This window comes from Pollicipes pollicipes, unplaced genomic scaffold (assembly GCF_011947565.3).
Source record: "Pollicipes pollicipes isolate AB1234 unplaced genomic scaffold, Ppol_2.1 Scaffold_3087;HRSCAF=3621_pilon_pilon_pilon, whole genome shotgun sequence".
In the NCBI taxonomy this organism is placed as follows: domain Eukaryota; kingdom Metazoa; phylum Arthropoda; class Thecostraca; order Pollicipedomorpha; family Pollicipedidae; genus Pollicipes; species Pollicipes pollicipes.
In genome coordinates this window covers 3,049,925-3,066,073 of record NW_023596225.1, presented here as the reverse complement: position 1 = coordinate 3,066,073, position 16,149 = coordinate 3,049,925, and the positions used below count along the sequence as shown (strand labels likewise).

General features: G+C 57.7%; 1 pseudogene; it reads left to right on the top strand.

Moving 5' to 3' along the window:
- The window catches only part of LOC119090304 (alpha-aminoadipic semialdehyde synthase, mitochondrial-like), a 39,952-nt pseudogene extending 24,003 nt beyond the window's left edge, over window positions 1–15,949 (top strand).
- The last annotated feature ends 200 nt before the right edge of the window (window positions 15,950–16,149 follow it).

Here is a 16,149-nt window from a genome sequence, read left to right as displayed (position 1 = left end):
TTCCGCCTGGGGTCCTCCCGGGTGCGGGTGATGGGGCCCGCCTGGGGTCCGCCCGGTTGCGCTGGATAATCGCCCGCGCAGGTGATCTGGGAGGAAGAGGAGTCAGTCATAGATGTTTCTGAACTTTTGCCGTTTCCCAATGGCAGTGCTCCCCTGTGTCCCAGACGAAATGTCTGCATATTTTTTTAATGCGGCGGCAACGTCCTCTTGAGTTCTCGTTCGCGACATTTTGTATATTTGTTGTAAGAACGAAAACACTTTTTTAAAAACACATCGCATTGATCACCGAAGCAGAGGACTATTTGTATGGCTCCAGCAATGCTGCCACTCAGGAACTGGCGGCAGCTGCGGGGAATAATCGTTGTGTCGTGTGGCGAACGCTGTGCCGACCGCTGCCGCTCAGGAGCTGGCGGTAGGTGCTGGGAGTGATCGCTGTGTCGTGTGGTGACCGCTGTGCTGACCGCTGTGCACGCGATGTCCCTACACGTGCAGTTTACTGCCTCGAACAGAAAAGTGTAGCTAGTATCGCAGTGGAGCACCAAAGCCGAAACAAGATTGGTCCAATCTGATTGATGGGGAGTCGCACCCGGCGGCTCAGCATGGTGTACTTGGTGTGTGTATCCGTGTGACCCGGCGGCTCAACATGGTGTACTTGGTGTGTGTATCCGTGTGTCCCGGCGGCTCAGCATGGCGTACTTGGTGTGTGTATCCGTGTGACCCGGCGGCTCAGCATGGTGTACTTGGTGTGTGTATCCGTGTGACCCGGCGGCTCAGCATGGTGTACTTGGTGTGTGTATCCGTGTGTCCATGGTGACGGCGGGCGTGTCCGGCAGCACAAAACAAGGTGTACTGCTGCGAGGTGTCGCGGCCCGACTACCTGGAGAGGCGCGACGGCGGCGGCTACAACGCCGAGGAGTATGAGGAGCACCCCGAGCGCTACATCTCGACCTTCGCCACTAAGGTGGGAGCCGGTCCCCAGCTCGGCACCGGTGCCCAGCACCATCTCGACCTTCGCCACTAAGGTGGGAGCCGGTCTCCAGCTCGGCACCGGTGCCCAGCACCATCTCGACCTTCGCCACTAAGGTGGGAGCCGGTTCCCAGCTCGACACCGGTGCCCAGCACCATCTCGACCTTCGCCACTAAGGTGGGAGCCGGTTCCCAGCTCGACACCGGTGCCCAGCACCATCTCGACCTTCGCCACTAAGGTGGGAGCCGGTTCCCAGCTCGACACTGGTGCCCAGCACCATCTCGACCTTCGCCACTAAGGTGGGAGCCGGTTTCCAGCTCGACACTGGTCCCCAGCACCATACACCGGTGCCCAGCACCATCTCGGGTCTTGTTGCCATTGCTGTGGCCATCAAGGGCTGTAGAAAAGGTCATTCGTCAGTTGCCTTTGAGTTTTACCACACGCATAAAAGTTATATTTTATTGGAGGGTATTTTATGATAAACTCGGGACGTGGGATCAAATGACCTTGGTTCATCGCTGGTCGAACGAAATGAATCACAAGTAGATCTCTGGATCTGTGAGTGGGATACACTACACCCAGTGCTATAGATCTCTAGAGCTGGGAGTGTCATACACCACACCCAGTGTAGTAGATTTCTGGAGCTGGGAGTGGGATACACTACATCTAGTGTAGCAGATCTTTGGATCTGTGAGTGTGATGCATGACCCCCGTGTAATAGATCTCTGGAGCTGGGAGTGTCATACACTACACCGAGTGTAGTAGAGTTCTGGAGCTGGGAGTGGGATACCCTACATCTAGTGTAGCAGATCTTTGGATCTGTGAGTGTGATACATTACACCCACTGTAGTAGACCTCTGGAGCTGGGAGTGTGATACACTACACCCAGTATATACCGCCGGTGCAGGACGTTTTGAGCTCGCACGTGAGGCTTGCACACGCGCCTGGTGTCATGGTTGACACCGATGGACGTGTTATACCAACGCGTACGAACCATGGCTGCCTTCAGATCGGACCGTATGTGTCGTGCCTGGTGAACGGCATCTACTGGGCGGTGAACTCGCCCAAGATCCTGACACTGCCCGACGCCAAACGTCTGCTCCAGCCAGTTAGTCAGCCGTGGATTCCCAAAACAGCAGGTGAGACCCACAGGCAGCCGGGCGGCTCGGTGCCGAGCATCGCATCACCGGCCAAGACAGCAGGTCAGACCCACAGGCAGCCGGGCGGCTCGGTGCCGAGCATCGCATCACCGGCCAAGACAGCAGGTCAGACCCACAGGCAGCCGGGTGGCTCGGTGCCGAGCATCGCATCACCGGCCAGAACAGCAGGTCAGACCCACAGGCTACTGGCAGGCACCCACAGACAGCCAGGCGGCTCGGTGCCGAGCATCGCATCACCGGCCAAGACAGCAGGTCAGACCCACAGGCACGCAGGCGGCTCGGTGCCGAGCATCGCATCACCGGCCAGAACAGCAGGTCAGACCCACAGGCTACTGGCAGGCACCCACAGGCAGCCGGGCGGCTCGGTGCCGAGCATCGCATCACCGGCCAAGACAGCAGATCAGACCCACAGGCAGCCAGGCGGCTCGATGCCGAGCATCGCATCACCGGCCAAGACAGCAGGTCAGACCCACAGGCAGCCGGGCGGCTCGGTGCCGAGCATCGCATCACCGGCCAAGACAGCAGGTCAGACCCACGGGCAGCCGGGTGGGCTCGGTGCCGAGCATCGCATCACCGGCCAAAACAGCAGGTCAGACCCACAGGCTACTGGCAGGCACCCACAGGCAGCCGGCGGCTCGGTGCCGAGCATCACATCACCGGCCAAAATTGTCATCCCTGCGGAGTGTGTGACATGCTACTGGAGGTGTTGTTTCCTCATGCCTCGTGATTTGTGTATCGCACATGCGGGTGATTTTACAGTTTGGCTACATATATTTGAGCCGGTTCCTTGCAGAGAGTGTAAGGTCTTTGTTGTGGCATATAGTGTAGCTTTATAACCTTGCAGGCTTGCAATGAAAGTGCGGATTCAGGATAGCTCGTACCTATGTGAGAGGTAGTTTATTTCAAGGATTAAGTTCAAACAGTTTTATTGAATGGGTTTCTGAGAGAAACGTCAAAACGTCAGAGAAACGATTTCTGAGAAAAGCCGAACAGCACATACGGTGTGAAGCCTGACCCTTCCAACCGATCGTGAAATTCGGAGTCAACAGCACAATTTTGCGGCGAGAGCTTAACGTGCCACAAATCTCGGCACAGTCCGTCCTGCCCTCTGCAGTCATTGGACCATCAGCGCGGTCGCTGCCCCCGGCCGCAGGCTGTTCCAGTCGCAAGCAAATCACTAGCGCCTAAAGCGGCCGAACCCACCCAGTCGTGGTTGGGTGTAACGGACGGCAGCCGCTCTGACCAGTTGAACTGCCGGTTTGATCTATCTTCATTTCATCGCCAGCCGTATTGTTGTTTTTGATTGTTGTTCACATTTGCGTCACAAATGTGAGTCCGGACGGAGCTAGGCTGAAAGCTGGTGGGAGCACGTTAAGGTGGTGCAACACATCACTGTTCCGATGAACTGCTAATTTGCGACCGTTTTTTACCAGCGTGCATTCGGCGGTGACCGTGCGCGTGCCATTCCGCACCATGCCGGGGTCGCCCAATGGTGGGGGCTGATCACAAACTTCCTCCTGCCCGCGGGGCGCACGTCCTGGCTATATCACCAGTGATCGCAAGCTTCCAGCCCCGTGGGGCGCAAGTCCTGGCCATATGACCAGTGATCGCAAGCCTCCAGCCCCGAGGGGCGCACGTCCTGGCTATATGACCAGTGATCGCAAACATCCTGCCCCGTGGGGTGCACGTCCCGGCTCCATGAACAGTGATTGCAAGCTTCCAGCCCCGTGGGGTGCACGTCCTGGCTCCATGACCAGTGATCGCAAGCTTCCAGCTCCGTGGGGTGCACGTCCTAGCTCCATGACCAGTGATCGTAAACGTCCTGCCCGTGGAGTGCACGTCCTGGCTATATGACCAGTGATCGCAAGCTTCCAGCCCCGTGGGGCGCACGTCCTGGCTATATGACCAGTGATTGCAAGCTTCCAGCCCCGTGGGGCGCACGTCCTGGCTCCATGGCCAGTGTCGCTCGCCAGTTTGGGCCTCTGTGACGTCACGGGACGTCGACGCTCGTAAAAGTCGTTCAGCTGGATGGTCGTTTCGTCGAGACCACCCCCTGCCATGGCCGCTGGCTCTAGAGCGTCGCGCGCCTGTTGTGACGCCCGGATGACAGCGCGGCCGGGTGGCTCACCTGCCGTGCGGCCTGGGCCGGGCCGTTGTGACACTCGGCCGTCTGCCTGACTGACTGGTGACGGTCTGTGCCGGGGACAGGCTCGCCGCCGCTGCCGCACCGCATGGTGGCGCTGTGTGACATCAGCGCCGACCCCGGAGGCTCCATCGACTTCATGACCGAGTGCACCACCATCGACTCGCCGTTCTGCCTGTACGACGCCGACCAGAACAAGGACGCCAACAGGTGGGCCCCGCGGCGGTGAAGAGGGCTGAGCGGAGCCAGAGGAGGTGTAGAGGGCCACCTCAGACGGCCTGGTGGAGATTTCCAGGTACGACTTGAGGGGAAGGGCGATTGTGATGCACCAGCGGCAAGTTTTCCGCTTCAGCGGTAATGTGGTGGTACTTCCGGGTACGACTTGAGCGGAAAGGCAGTTGTGATGCACCAGCGGTAAGTTTACCGCTTCAGCAGTGATGCGGTGGTATTTCCAGGTACGACTTGAGGGAAAGGGCAGTTGTGATGTGTCAGCGGTAAGTTTGCCGCTTTAGCAGTGATGCGGTGGTATTTCCAGATACGACTTGCCGCACCTAGAGAACGCACAGTTGTGTTGGCAGGGGTCGCGCGGGACACAGTGACGCTAAGCTAGGCACCTCTTCTGGCTGGTACTGGCGCATCTCTGTGATGACCACGGTTCAGATGTTGTGTAATGGAGTGGACAAGAAGCTCTGGCTCCAGACATTACGGACATCTAAAAATGTTTACGTCTAGATGTGTTTGCGCCGCGCGCTGCTGGGCCCGCTGACGGCACGCTGCGTTTGTTTGTCTTCAGTTTCCGCGGCCCTGGCGTGTTGGTGTGCAGCATAGACAACATGCCCACTCAGCTGCCGCGGGAGGCCACCGACTTCTTCGGCACCCTGCTGTTCCCTTACGTGTACAACATCATGCAGTCGAACGCGGACAGGCCGTTCGAGCAGCAGCCCTTCAACCCGGTGGTGAAAAATGTAAGCGTTTTGCCCTCGCTCTTCACTCTTTCAAAATGGCTCTTACGCATGGCGCTGAACCCTGACAATGAAGCGCACAGACTAAAGCCGTGAGAACGTACCCGAGCACATAACCCGCGGTGATTCTACTGCCTAGAGCTACTCAAATTCATCAGCGACCGCGCCAGCGCGTACGGTTGTTAGCAGCGCCACGGCCGGCTCGCGTTGGGCAGGACCGGTCGTCCTGGCTGCTGAGATTGAAGAGGAACGCGTCCGTCGTTTGAAGTGAGACGCGACCCGTCTGGGAAATGCTGGCAATGCTCCCCTAAACGCACTACATTTCGCTCAAAATGCGCTATCAGACGCTCAGCTCTATGTGCGTGGATTCGCAGGCTGTGATTGCCAGCAATGGTCGGCTGACGCCCAACTTCGAGTACATCGACGAGCTGAGGAGAGGCAGCAGGTGAGCACATTACTGTCGCTTCACTTCACGATACCCTTTATTGAGAGTGGTCGATGCCATTGGAGAAAAGCCGAGGGGTTGGTGAGTGTTGAAGTATGCACTCGAAAAACGTGTACGGGTATGGTGCGTGGTACATGGTACATGTATGGTTTGTTCCCATGTATGTTCCCATGTATGTTGTTACATGTATGTTTGTTGTACATGTATAAGAACAGTACTATTGGGTTTGTTTCTTGTTGCGTATCTGGGCGAAAAAGAGATGTGTATTGATCTTTCGTCGATAAGCCGTTGTCAAAACATCCATGAGCAGTACATTCAAGGAAAGTAAAACAATATCTTATATTGTTCTCATAAAAGCATGGAAACGAATTCAAGGAAACGTGCATCATGCATACCTGCTCATCTGTCATCATAATGATGTCTGACAATCGCTCCCTGCATAATTCCCGGTGTGCCTTTTTAAACCTTTTAAACTGTGGCTTGCTTTTTTAAGTTAAAAAGGGATTAGGATCGGCGAGCAGTTTTGAGTTTATCGCTCAAGTGTTTTGACGATGTCGTATAGCTGACATACCAATACACCTCTCTTTTTTCTCCAAGTTACCTGGTGAGAGTGAGGCCAAAAGTACTGATATTATGTTCATCAAATGTTCCTCGCACCTGCACTGGAGGATTCACGTAGTTACGATGTAATAGTTGTACGTGTTCGGAATGATCACCGTTTTCGAGCGATTAAACTGTGCGCTATCTGAACGTGCATCCCCATCACTTCGTGATTCACGTGAGTGTTTGATAGCGAGGGCGCTGGAGGAAATTACAAACGTGTTGTGGTACGTGGCGAAAAGGTCAGCTTACTCATCTCAAAAGGAGTGCGTTTCGGTCTTACTGTTGTTGGTAAAGCGGACATCTTCCATCTTGCGCTAATACCAGCCCTGATGGTGTCCGCTCTCTTCTTCATGCGGCCTATTTTCTCGAGACGCTGTCGTGGCAACGTGTGTTCCTGTCGCGTCTCTCTGTCTTCGCGTAACCTGTGTCTTTTGGGACGGCGAGCTCCACGGCCGTGTGATTCTGTTCCTCTGGCATCACTTTGCTGCCGGCTGTGGTGGCGTGGCCATGGGCCATGTTTTGGTTGCGGTGTTGGCCAGAGAGGCCTGTGGTATTCATGTCGTAGTAGCCACCACTTTCCTCCACCCGCGTTTTCTCATTCGATTTAATCCGCCGATTTCATCTTACGTCGAAGGAGAGACGGAAAAAACCAAAGCAGAACCTGGAAATCCTGTGGATTTTTTGTCCGATTTCTTGCAGTGGTTGAAACGCTCCTTTTACAATGCCTCGTTGATGGCCATTTCTCGAGGGCAATACATATGGGCTATATAGTTTCCACATGGTTGGCCCGAACGTGATAAAAGGAGGTCCTTCAAGATCCTAAAGTAACGTCGACCGTGAGATCTGATGTCGGCGCGTGCTGCCCATATATTCTTCATTTTCATGCTAAGACCTGCTATGCTTTTCAGGTCTGAGTTGACTTCTGAGTACGTGCTACTGTCCTCACGGAGTCAGATGCGGCTAAACACGAGCACGATTGCACTGGCTTTCAATGTTTGCATGACTGGCCCTCGATTCCGTCGCAAACACCAAGGCCTTTGTTGAACAAAGGTCCTAGAACAAAGTTTGTCCTGTGGTTCTATAGTTGGTGTCTGGCTGTTTCCTATGGGAGAAGGATACAAACAAACACGGCGCTGGGGATTTTCAGCCTTCAGTAAGAGGCTGCTGTTCGACGCCAGTTCGCTGTTTCGTGGGAGCGCGATGCCGGGTTAAGCTGGTTGAAGCTGGTTGAAGCTGGATAAAGCTGGTAAAGCTTGTTGGTTCCATGCCGTAACGGGTGTTCTCTGTATTTTCAGAGGGTAAGAAACTCATCTTACGTGGTACCTTCGCGGTAAATTTTGTAGTTCGACATTATGAGTACTCGCTGCACGTTTGAGTGAACATCCACGGGCGTTTTCAAGTATCGTTTCCAGAAGGAAAAGTAAAGCCAGTGTTTGACAGCATACAAAAGCTGATCATAGACGGCTATGTTGTGTTAGCGAACCTGCTCTGTGATAAATGCGTTGCCATCACAAATTGATGCCAAGGTTAGCAACCTTTCAAAATTGACAACAACCCGCGGACAAAAAAAGCAAGTATCGTCACCACATGTTTGACCATTCTACAGCCCTGTTACTCTGCAAACACCCTTCCGGCTTCCGGGGCCGCTAGCAAATACAGAGCCGGCTCCCACTTCTGTGGGAGGGACCGTCGATGACATAGACTCTAGCTGTCGCGATACTTGGTCAAACGCCCTCTGTGGTTCGTCGCTAGTCGTCGCATGCGCGCGCGGCGTGCTCTCTACATGCCACCGTGTGCGTAGAGCAGGTAGAGCTCGTGCTCGTCCGTCTGTGTGCCCCGTCACGGTGTGCTGACTGTGTGTACACACTGTGGCGTGTGTGTATGTGTGCACGCCTGTAGCGTCGTCGGCACGCCAAGCCCTGGCAGCTTGAACGCACCCGCGAGCCGCGCCTCTCCGGGGTCCACCAGCCTATGCTGTGTGTTCGTGTCAGCGTGCTGGCAGCTTCCCGCAGACATGGGTCCGAGTTAAAGCGCGTGAGGCCGGGTCCGAGTTCGAGCCACGGGTCACCAGATTCCGCAGCTCGGGTGCACATAAGCTTCTGACAGGCTGCGGAATCGCACGGGTTGAAGGGTATCGCAGGGATGTAAGCTGGATGTAGGATGTAATTTATTGGACCGAGATCGTCCAGGGATAGGCATCGCGATGAGGCGCAACAAAACCCAGCGTGGCCTAACTGGCCTAACCTAACAAAACCCAGCCTGAACCGTGACCTAACCTTACATTTTCTGGCGTCAGCATAAGAGATATAGATTGGAACAGGTAACTTTTGGAATGGGCACGGGTAGACCCTATGAAAGTCAAAGTGAACGATACCAATTTAACGTAACTTCTGAAATGATCTGCTTTGGCGATATCCGGGATGTATGTAAGGAAAGCCCAATCCCCACTTATGTTGTTTTGTTTTTTGCGCCTTGAGTTGTTGGGGTAAGATCACTGACTTTCAATCCACGACGAGGTACTGGTTAGAAGAAGATGCTGAGTAATTCTTAGTCTCGGCCAAACGGTATCTGTAGCTGTCGGGTCAAAGTCTGACTGAGATGCATCTGTGAAATAAATCAGATCGCATGAACCAAATAAATCTCGAAATGGAACCGGTTCCGAGTTCGGCCGGGATCAGACAACTCGGTCAATCGTTCGCTTGCAGCGTAAGTATGTACCGGTAACGGAGGCAAAATGATGAATGCAGTCGTGAATGTCTTGGCTATGGCGAACCGGACTTGCTCTCTGGCATTCAGCATGCACCCATCAGTCACAGCGGGATGTATTCAACATCCTGCCAGCGTGAACACGAGCTCCCACCATTTTGGCACGTGGTGTTTGATCAAGCGCAGTGATCGGCTCTAGGCGAGTGAAGGCCAACCGGTTTGGTGGTGTTTGGCGTAGCGTAGTACTTGTTCATGTTGCTTTTTGTTATTGACATGACCTGTTCGTTGATAGTTGTGTGCGCATCCTCCCCTCTAGGAAGCTAGCACAGAATATTGTTCATACGAGACAGAACACTGCTGTTCTTGTCCCTCATTTCGCACCACCTCCTTGCGCTTTCTATGTCGGACGCAGCCGGACCCATTTCTTCTAATGAGCGTAATGACGGCAATTGTTGCATTGCAGCGTAAAAGTTACTTGTGTGCAATAGTTATGTTAATGTTTGAATATTACGTTACACGCTGATGCACAATATATCACCACTTTCGATATGATATCCTGCAATCGATATGCTCCTAAACCACGTACGGGTACTTTATAAATTATACGTTGAACTAACTGGCAAAAGGCTTGATGACAGCATTCCCAGAAATTTAACCATGCAACAGGTGTTTGTAATACCCACTGCAACTATTGGTTACATCTCACTCCCAGTACCCATAAACATGGGAGTAGCGGGGACCGAGTTGACCATAAACCCTCACTTATAGTGGATGTTTAGTAGTAGGTTGGCGATAATGCTTAGTAAGAATTGATCAACAAAAGTTTTGACCTATCCAGTTTTTGAATTTTTGCTACGCTCGTGTCGCTACCCTTTGCGTTACTGCACTGCCTTTGACAGTAGGACCACGTGCACGTGGGCGACCCGCGGCCTGGTTCTCGCTGCTTAAATCCTCGATCCAGTCAAGTAAACAAACTGCGTGGCACGCTGCTATGGTCAAATATGCGTTTCAGCACTCAATGTGTATCATTTCTAGTACCACAGTTGGATTTGCAATCCCCCAGCGCTCTGTGAGCCGCTTCATATGATGGCAGCTGCCTGTGCGCCCAGCTGCGAGTGGTGTCTGGCTGCGGCCCCACTCCCGGTAGTTGCCGCAGCCGGGCCTGCGCCGAGCGCGCGCGGTACGCCGGGCCCACACCAGTGTCGGCCCGGCCGGCCCTGCGCCACTGTCGTGAGCGCCTGCTGTCGCTGCGCCAGGTCTCGACACAAGGCCTGCATGGCGCACGCCCAGGCCGAGAAGAAGGTGCTGGTGCTGGGCTCCGGCTACGTGGCCGAGCCGCTGGTGGAGTACCTGTCTCGTGACCCCAAGACGCACATCCACGTCGGTGAGAACCCGCCTCAGCTGTGGCCTCAAGCCTCCCGCTGACCGGCCGAGTGAGCAGTTGTGTCGCTGGGGTGCGTGGTAACCTGGGTGCATTTTCTAGTAAAACATGCCCATGCTGAGAACAAGAGTCTATAACCAGACGTTCGTCGTTGCTTGCTTTATGTTGGACGATTTATCTGCCGGGGGTGATGGATGGGTCCGGATGATGGCATGAGGCGAACTGCTTGGGAGGCATGTTCTCACTAAATGAACTGCTTTGGGATAGATGACAAGAGGCTAGAAGCGATTTCCAGAGTGCTCCGCCATGCGTAGGAACGCTGTCTGCGTCGTATTAATACAAACCTTGAGCATTCTGGCTCACCCCATGCGTCATTTGTCATCATTTGTCCAGTTGTATTTAATGCGATGTACGTCATCATGCCACTTCGGCGTTGTGTTCTCACGAACTTTCTCGGTCTCGGCTTTTCTGGTGCTGGGGTACAAATGAAGTTCAGGACGGAAACAACAAAGAGATTGTTGATTAAGCAAACTCTCGACCTTGTTCACGCGCCAGCGTTCCATAGCCCCGAGCTGTAGGTCAGCTGTCTCTGTCTCGCAGCGTCCGCCGTGCAGACCGAACTGGATACGCTCACTAGCAAGTACGGCAACGTGGAGGGCGGCATCCTGGACGTGACGGAGCGGCCCGACCATCTGGCAACACTGGTCGAGGTCGGTACTGAGCGTCCGTGAATCTGACCCGTCTAGTCGACTTGGCTCCCTCTCCTGAAGCCACACAGGATGTCCAATCGCACGGAAGGGGTGTGGGATGCACTGATCCCCCTCCCCGGGGCGTGAGGCCGCATCACATCGCGCCGTCATCATGATCATGTTCAAGGGATAACGGTGTCTCGGTGCCTGCTGAGAAGACACTCGGACATCCTCACCACGCCGGTCAGGAGATGGACGCCTGGGTCATGGTCGACGGCTTCTCTCGCCTCGGGACACCAACGTCCTGACCCGTCGACGTCTCCCCTCACACCAGGACACGGATGTCCTGACCCCACTGACGGTTCCCCTCACTCCAGGACACGGACGTCCTGACCCCACTGACGGCTCCCCTCACCCCAGGACACGGACGTCCTGACCCCACTGACGTCTCCCCTCACACCAGGACACGGATGTCCTGACCCCACCGACGTCTCCCCTCACCCCAGGACACGGACGTCCTGACCCCACTGACGTCTCCCCTCAACCCTGGACACGGACGTCCTGACCCCACTGACGTCTCCCCTCACCCCAGGACACGGACGTCCTGACCCCACTGACGTCTCCCCTCACCCCCAGGACACGGGCGTCCTGACCCCACTGACGTCTCACCTCACCCCAGGACACGGATGTCCTGACCCCACTGACGGTTCCCCTCACCCCAGGACACGGACGTCCTGACCCCACTGGGCGGTTCCCCTCACCCTCAGGACACGGACGTCCTGACCCCACTGACGGTTCCCCTCACCCCAGGACACCGAGGTCCTGACCCCACTGACTGTTCCCCTCCCCCCAGGACACGGACGTCCTGACCCCACTGACGGTTCCCCTCACTCCAGGACACGGACGTCCTGACCCCACTGACGGTTCCCCTCACCCTCAGGACGCCGACGTCGTCGTCTCGCTGCTGCCTTACGTGCTGCACACCGTTGGTGGCGCGTGCCTGCATTCAGCACAAAACCAACATGGTGACGGCCAGCTACTGCACGCCCGAGATGCGCGCACTGGACGAGGCAGGCGCGTGATGCCGACATTACCGTGGTGAACGAGGTCGGCCTGGACCCGGGCATCGACCACTGCCTCGCCATGGACTGCTTCGACGAGGGTCCACCACGGCGGCGGTGGGTCGACGGGCGGCGGCGGGGCGGTGGGTGGGCGGCGTAGGAGGGTGGACGGGCGGCGGCGGGTGGTGGGTGGACGGCGGGGTGGTGGGTGGGCGGCGTAGGAGGGTAGACGGGCGGCGGCCGAGTGGTGGGTGAGCGGCGGAGCAGGGTGGACGGGCGGCGGCGGTTGGTGGGTGGGCGGCGGAGGAGCATGGACGGGCGGCGTAGGAGGGTGGACGGACGGCGGCGGGTGGTGGGGTGAGCGGCGTAGGAGGGTGGACGGGCGGCGGCGGGCGGTGGGTGGGCGGCGTAGGAGGGTAGACGGGCGGCGGCGGGCGGTGGGTGGGTGGCGGAGGAGGGTGGACAGGCGGCGGCGGGTGGTGGGTGGGCGGCGTAGGAGGGTAGACGGGCGGCGGCGAGTGGTGGGTGAGCGGCAGGGCAGGGTGGTGGGTGAGCGGCGTAGGAGGGTCGACGGGCGGCGGCGGGCTGTGGTGGGCGGCGGAGGGGGGTGGACGGGCGCGGCGGGCGGTGGGTGGGCGGCGGAGGGGGGTGGACGGGCGGCGGCGGGCGGTGGGTGGCGGCGTAGGAGGGTGTACGGGCGGCGGAGGGGATGGACAGGACAGTGGCGGGCGGCGGGTGGGCGGCGGAGCGGGGGTGGAACAGGCGGTGGCGGGCGGTGGGTGGGCGGCGGAGGGGGGGTGGACGGGCACCGGCGAGTGGTGGGTGGGCGGCGGAGCCGGGTGGATGGGCGGCGGCGGGTGGTGGGTGAGCGGCGTAGGAGGGTGCACGGGCGGCGGCGGGCGGTGGGTGGGCGGCCGTAGGAGGGTGGACGGGCGGCGGCGGGCGGTGGGTGGGCGGCGTAGGAGGGGTGGACGGGCGGCGGCGGGCGGTGGGTAGGCGGCGGAGGGGGGGGTGGACGGGCGGCGGCGGGGCGGTGGGTGGGCGGCGTAGGAGGGTGTACGGGCGGCGAAGGGGATGGACAGACAGTGGCGGGCGGTGGGTGGGCGGCGGAGCGGGGTGGACAGGCGGTGGGCGGGGCGGTGGGTGGGCGGCGGAGGGGGGTGGACGGGCACCGGCGAGTGGTGGGTGGGCGGCGGAGCCGGGTGGATGGGCGGCGGCGGGTGGTGGGTGAGCGGCGTAGGAGGGTGGACGGGCGGCGGCGGGCGGTGGGTGGGCGGCGTAGGAGGGTGGACGGGGCGGCGGCGGGCGGTGGGTAGGCGGCGGAGGGGGGTGGACGGGCGGCGGCGGGCGGTGGTGGGCGGCGTAGGAGGGTTCTACGGGCGGCGGAGGGGATGGACAGGCAGTGGCGGGCGGTGGGTGGGCGGTGGAGCGGGGTGGACAGGCGGTGGCGAACGATGGACAGGTGGCAGCGAAACGTGGATGGATGGCTGGCAGACGTGGCGGCGTATAACCGTGGGCCGTTCTGACGGGTGGAATCCCTATGTAGTGTGCTGTTGATTGCCTACGGACATGTGAAGATACGCGAGGCACTGGGCTGCGTATCTGCGGTTTAATTCAGGGATATGTCGGTCCATGCGGGCAGAGCAGATCTGGATCCAAAAGCTTGTGTGCTCGGCGTGGTGCAAGTTTTCCGCAGCACCACTCAGGTGAAATGCCGCAGAAAGTTTCCGATTCGCATGTGTTGCCCCGGCCACAAGTCCCTATTATGCTGGTTTTTGTTTCTGTTCCAGTTCTTTTCCGAAGCTTTCATTCAGTATTGAGTGGCTTCAAAGTAACCCTTCCAAATTAAGCTCTAGCAAATTCAGCTTGATGTTGTGTGCTAACTTGGGGCAATCCTTCAGGTAAAATTCTGGGTCGTTCGTGTCGTACTGCGGCGGCCTCCCCGCTCCGGAGTGGTTCCGACAACGCATTGAGGTACAAGTTCTCCTGGTCACCAACAGGTGTCCTGCGCAACACCACTCAGGTAAATTGACGCAGAAAGGTCTGATTTTGCCAGTGTTTACCTGGCAATGAGGTCATGCTATGTTAGTTATTGTCTTTGTTTTCAGTTGGTCCATTTTCAGGTTATCGTATTCATGTTTTTTTCGGCATCAACCTGTGACCGCACGAACGCATACTTGCGAGGTGTGAGCATTGCTCTGGCTTCAGTGATAATCTTTTAAGTCATACTGCAATCATGCCTAGTCATAGTCACATCATGCATAGTTTAAGTAATACTGCAATCATGTGGTACATGTATGTGGAAGATACAATTTCGCACGCGTGCATAGTACGGTAGCGTACATGGTCACGACGCGCCAGTAACAGAGGCGCAATATTCCTTTCCAGGGAGCCAGCTACCTGTTGAATGGTAAAATGGTCGAGATTCCAGCGGGCAGCCTGCTGAAGTCGTCACAGCGCATGAACTTCTTGCCCGGCTTCGCGCTGGAAGGGTTCGCCAACCGCGACTCCACCATCTACGGCAAGCTCTACGGCATCCAGGAGGCTGCGGTGAGATCGACAGTGTTACGCGGTCCTCGCCGCTCCGCTCGTAAATATTGTGTTCTTGTGATATCCCCGTGGCATAGAATCTGATTGCGGTGGATCTTCGGTCGGAACGTTGTTGGCAGTCCCATCTACGCTTCTGCGGTTACCCGGTTCAGCTTCATTCTGTTGGACACATGTTGCTGTGTCTCAAGCGTGCTTTGGTGAACCGGGGCTACTGCAGTTATTCCAGCTCGTTGTGCGCTGTTCAACATATCCTGGAGCGCGACTACGACTACTCCGTCCTACATCGTGTGCTGTCAGTCGCATTTTATTGTCGTTACTCCGTCTCTTCCGCGTGCTGTTGATCAGGGGCTACTGCCGTTATCTCGATCCGACTGACGCTGGTGCGATACTGTAGTTGCTTTGACCCACACCCACGAAGTGAAGCGAACGCTGCCGGACCATCGGGGGCGACACGAAGAGCTTCCTTTGGCTCAACCCAGCACCATGTTCAGTCAGCTCAATTTGCGCAGACGGTCTGACGCCTGGCTCCTTCCGACAGACGCTGCTGCGTCTCCCACGGCCACTGACGCGTCTGACGCCTGGCTCCTTCCGACAGACGCTGCTACGTCACCACGTGTACTGACGCGTCTGATGCCTGGCTCCTTCCGACAGACGCTGCTGCGCGGCAAGCTGCGCTACTGCGGCTACTCGGAGGCGGTGCTCGGCCTGCAGGAGCTGGGGCCTGCTCAGTGAGGAGAGTCACCCGGCCGTGCACCCGGGCGGGCCCGAACATCACCTGGCACGAGCTCATCTGCAACCTGCTCGGCCAGTCGGACGAGATCTTCTACGAAACCTGCGCCTGCAGCTGGCGCAGCGCGCCGGTGGCGAGGAGCGCGCGTGCGGGCCATGGAGCAGCTGGGCCTGCTGAGCGAGCGCCCGTGCGCAAGCGCGGCTCGCTGCTGCACTCGACTGAGCGAGCAGCTGGCCGAGCGGCTGCGCTACGGCCCCGGTGAGCGGGACCTGGTCGTGCTGGCGCCACGAGATCGACATCTCTTGGCGACAAGCGCCAGGGAGCGGCGTGTGGCATCAACCTGGTGTCGTACGGCGAGCCCGGGGCTTCTCGGCCATGGCCAAGACCGTCGGCTACCCGTGCGCCATCGCCACGCAGATTGGTGATCGACGGCGAGATCCAGGGCAGGGGCATGGTGCTGCCGCTCTCGCCGGAGATCTTCCGGCCTGTGCTGAAGCGGCTCGAGCGCGAGGGCATCACCGCCACGCAGCAGACCACCACGCTGTAGGCGGCGCTGCGCCGCGCGGGCGAGAGGAGGCCGGTTTGTGTTCACGCCGGCGCTGCTGTGAGCTCGTCTCCGGTGAGATGCAGCCGTGCTGATGAGATGACTCGTTGCTGCGAGTCTGCACAGTAGCGTCAATGTCCGGCCTATGGTCCATCCCATATGGTCCAGTCATATGCTGGTGGGCAGGTTACCGGACTTCATCGGCACT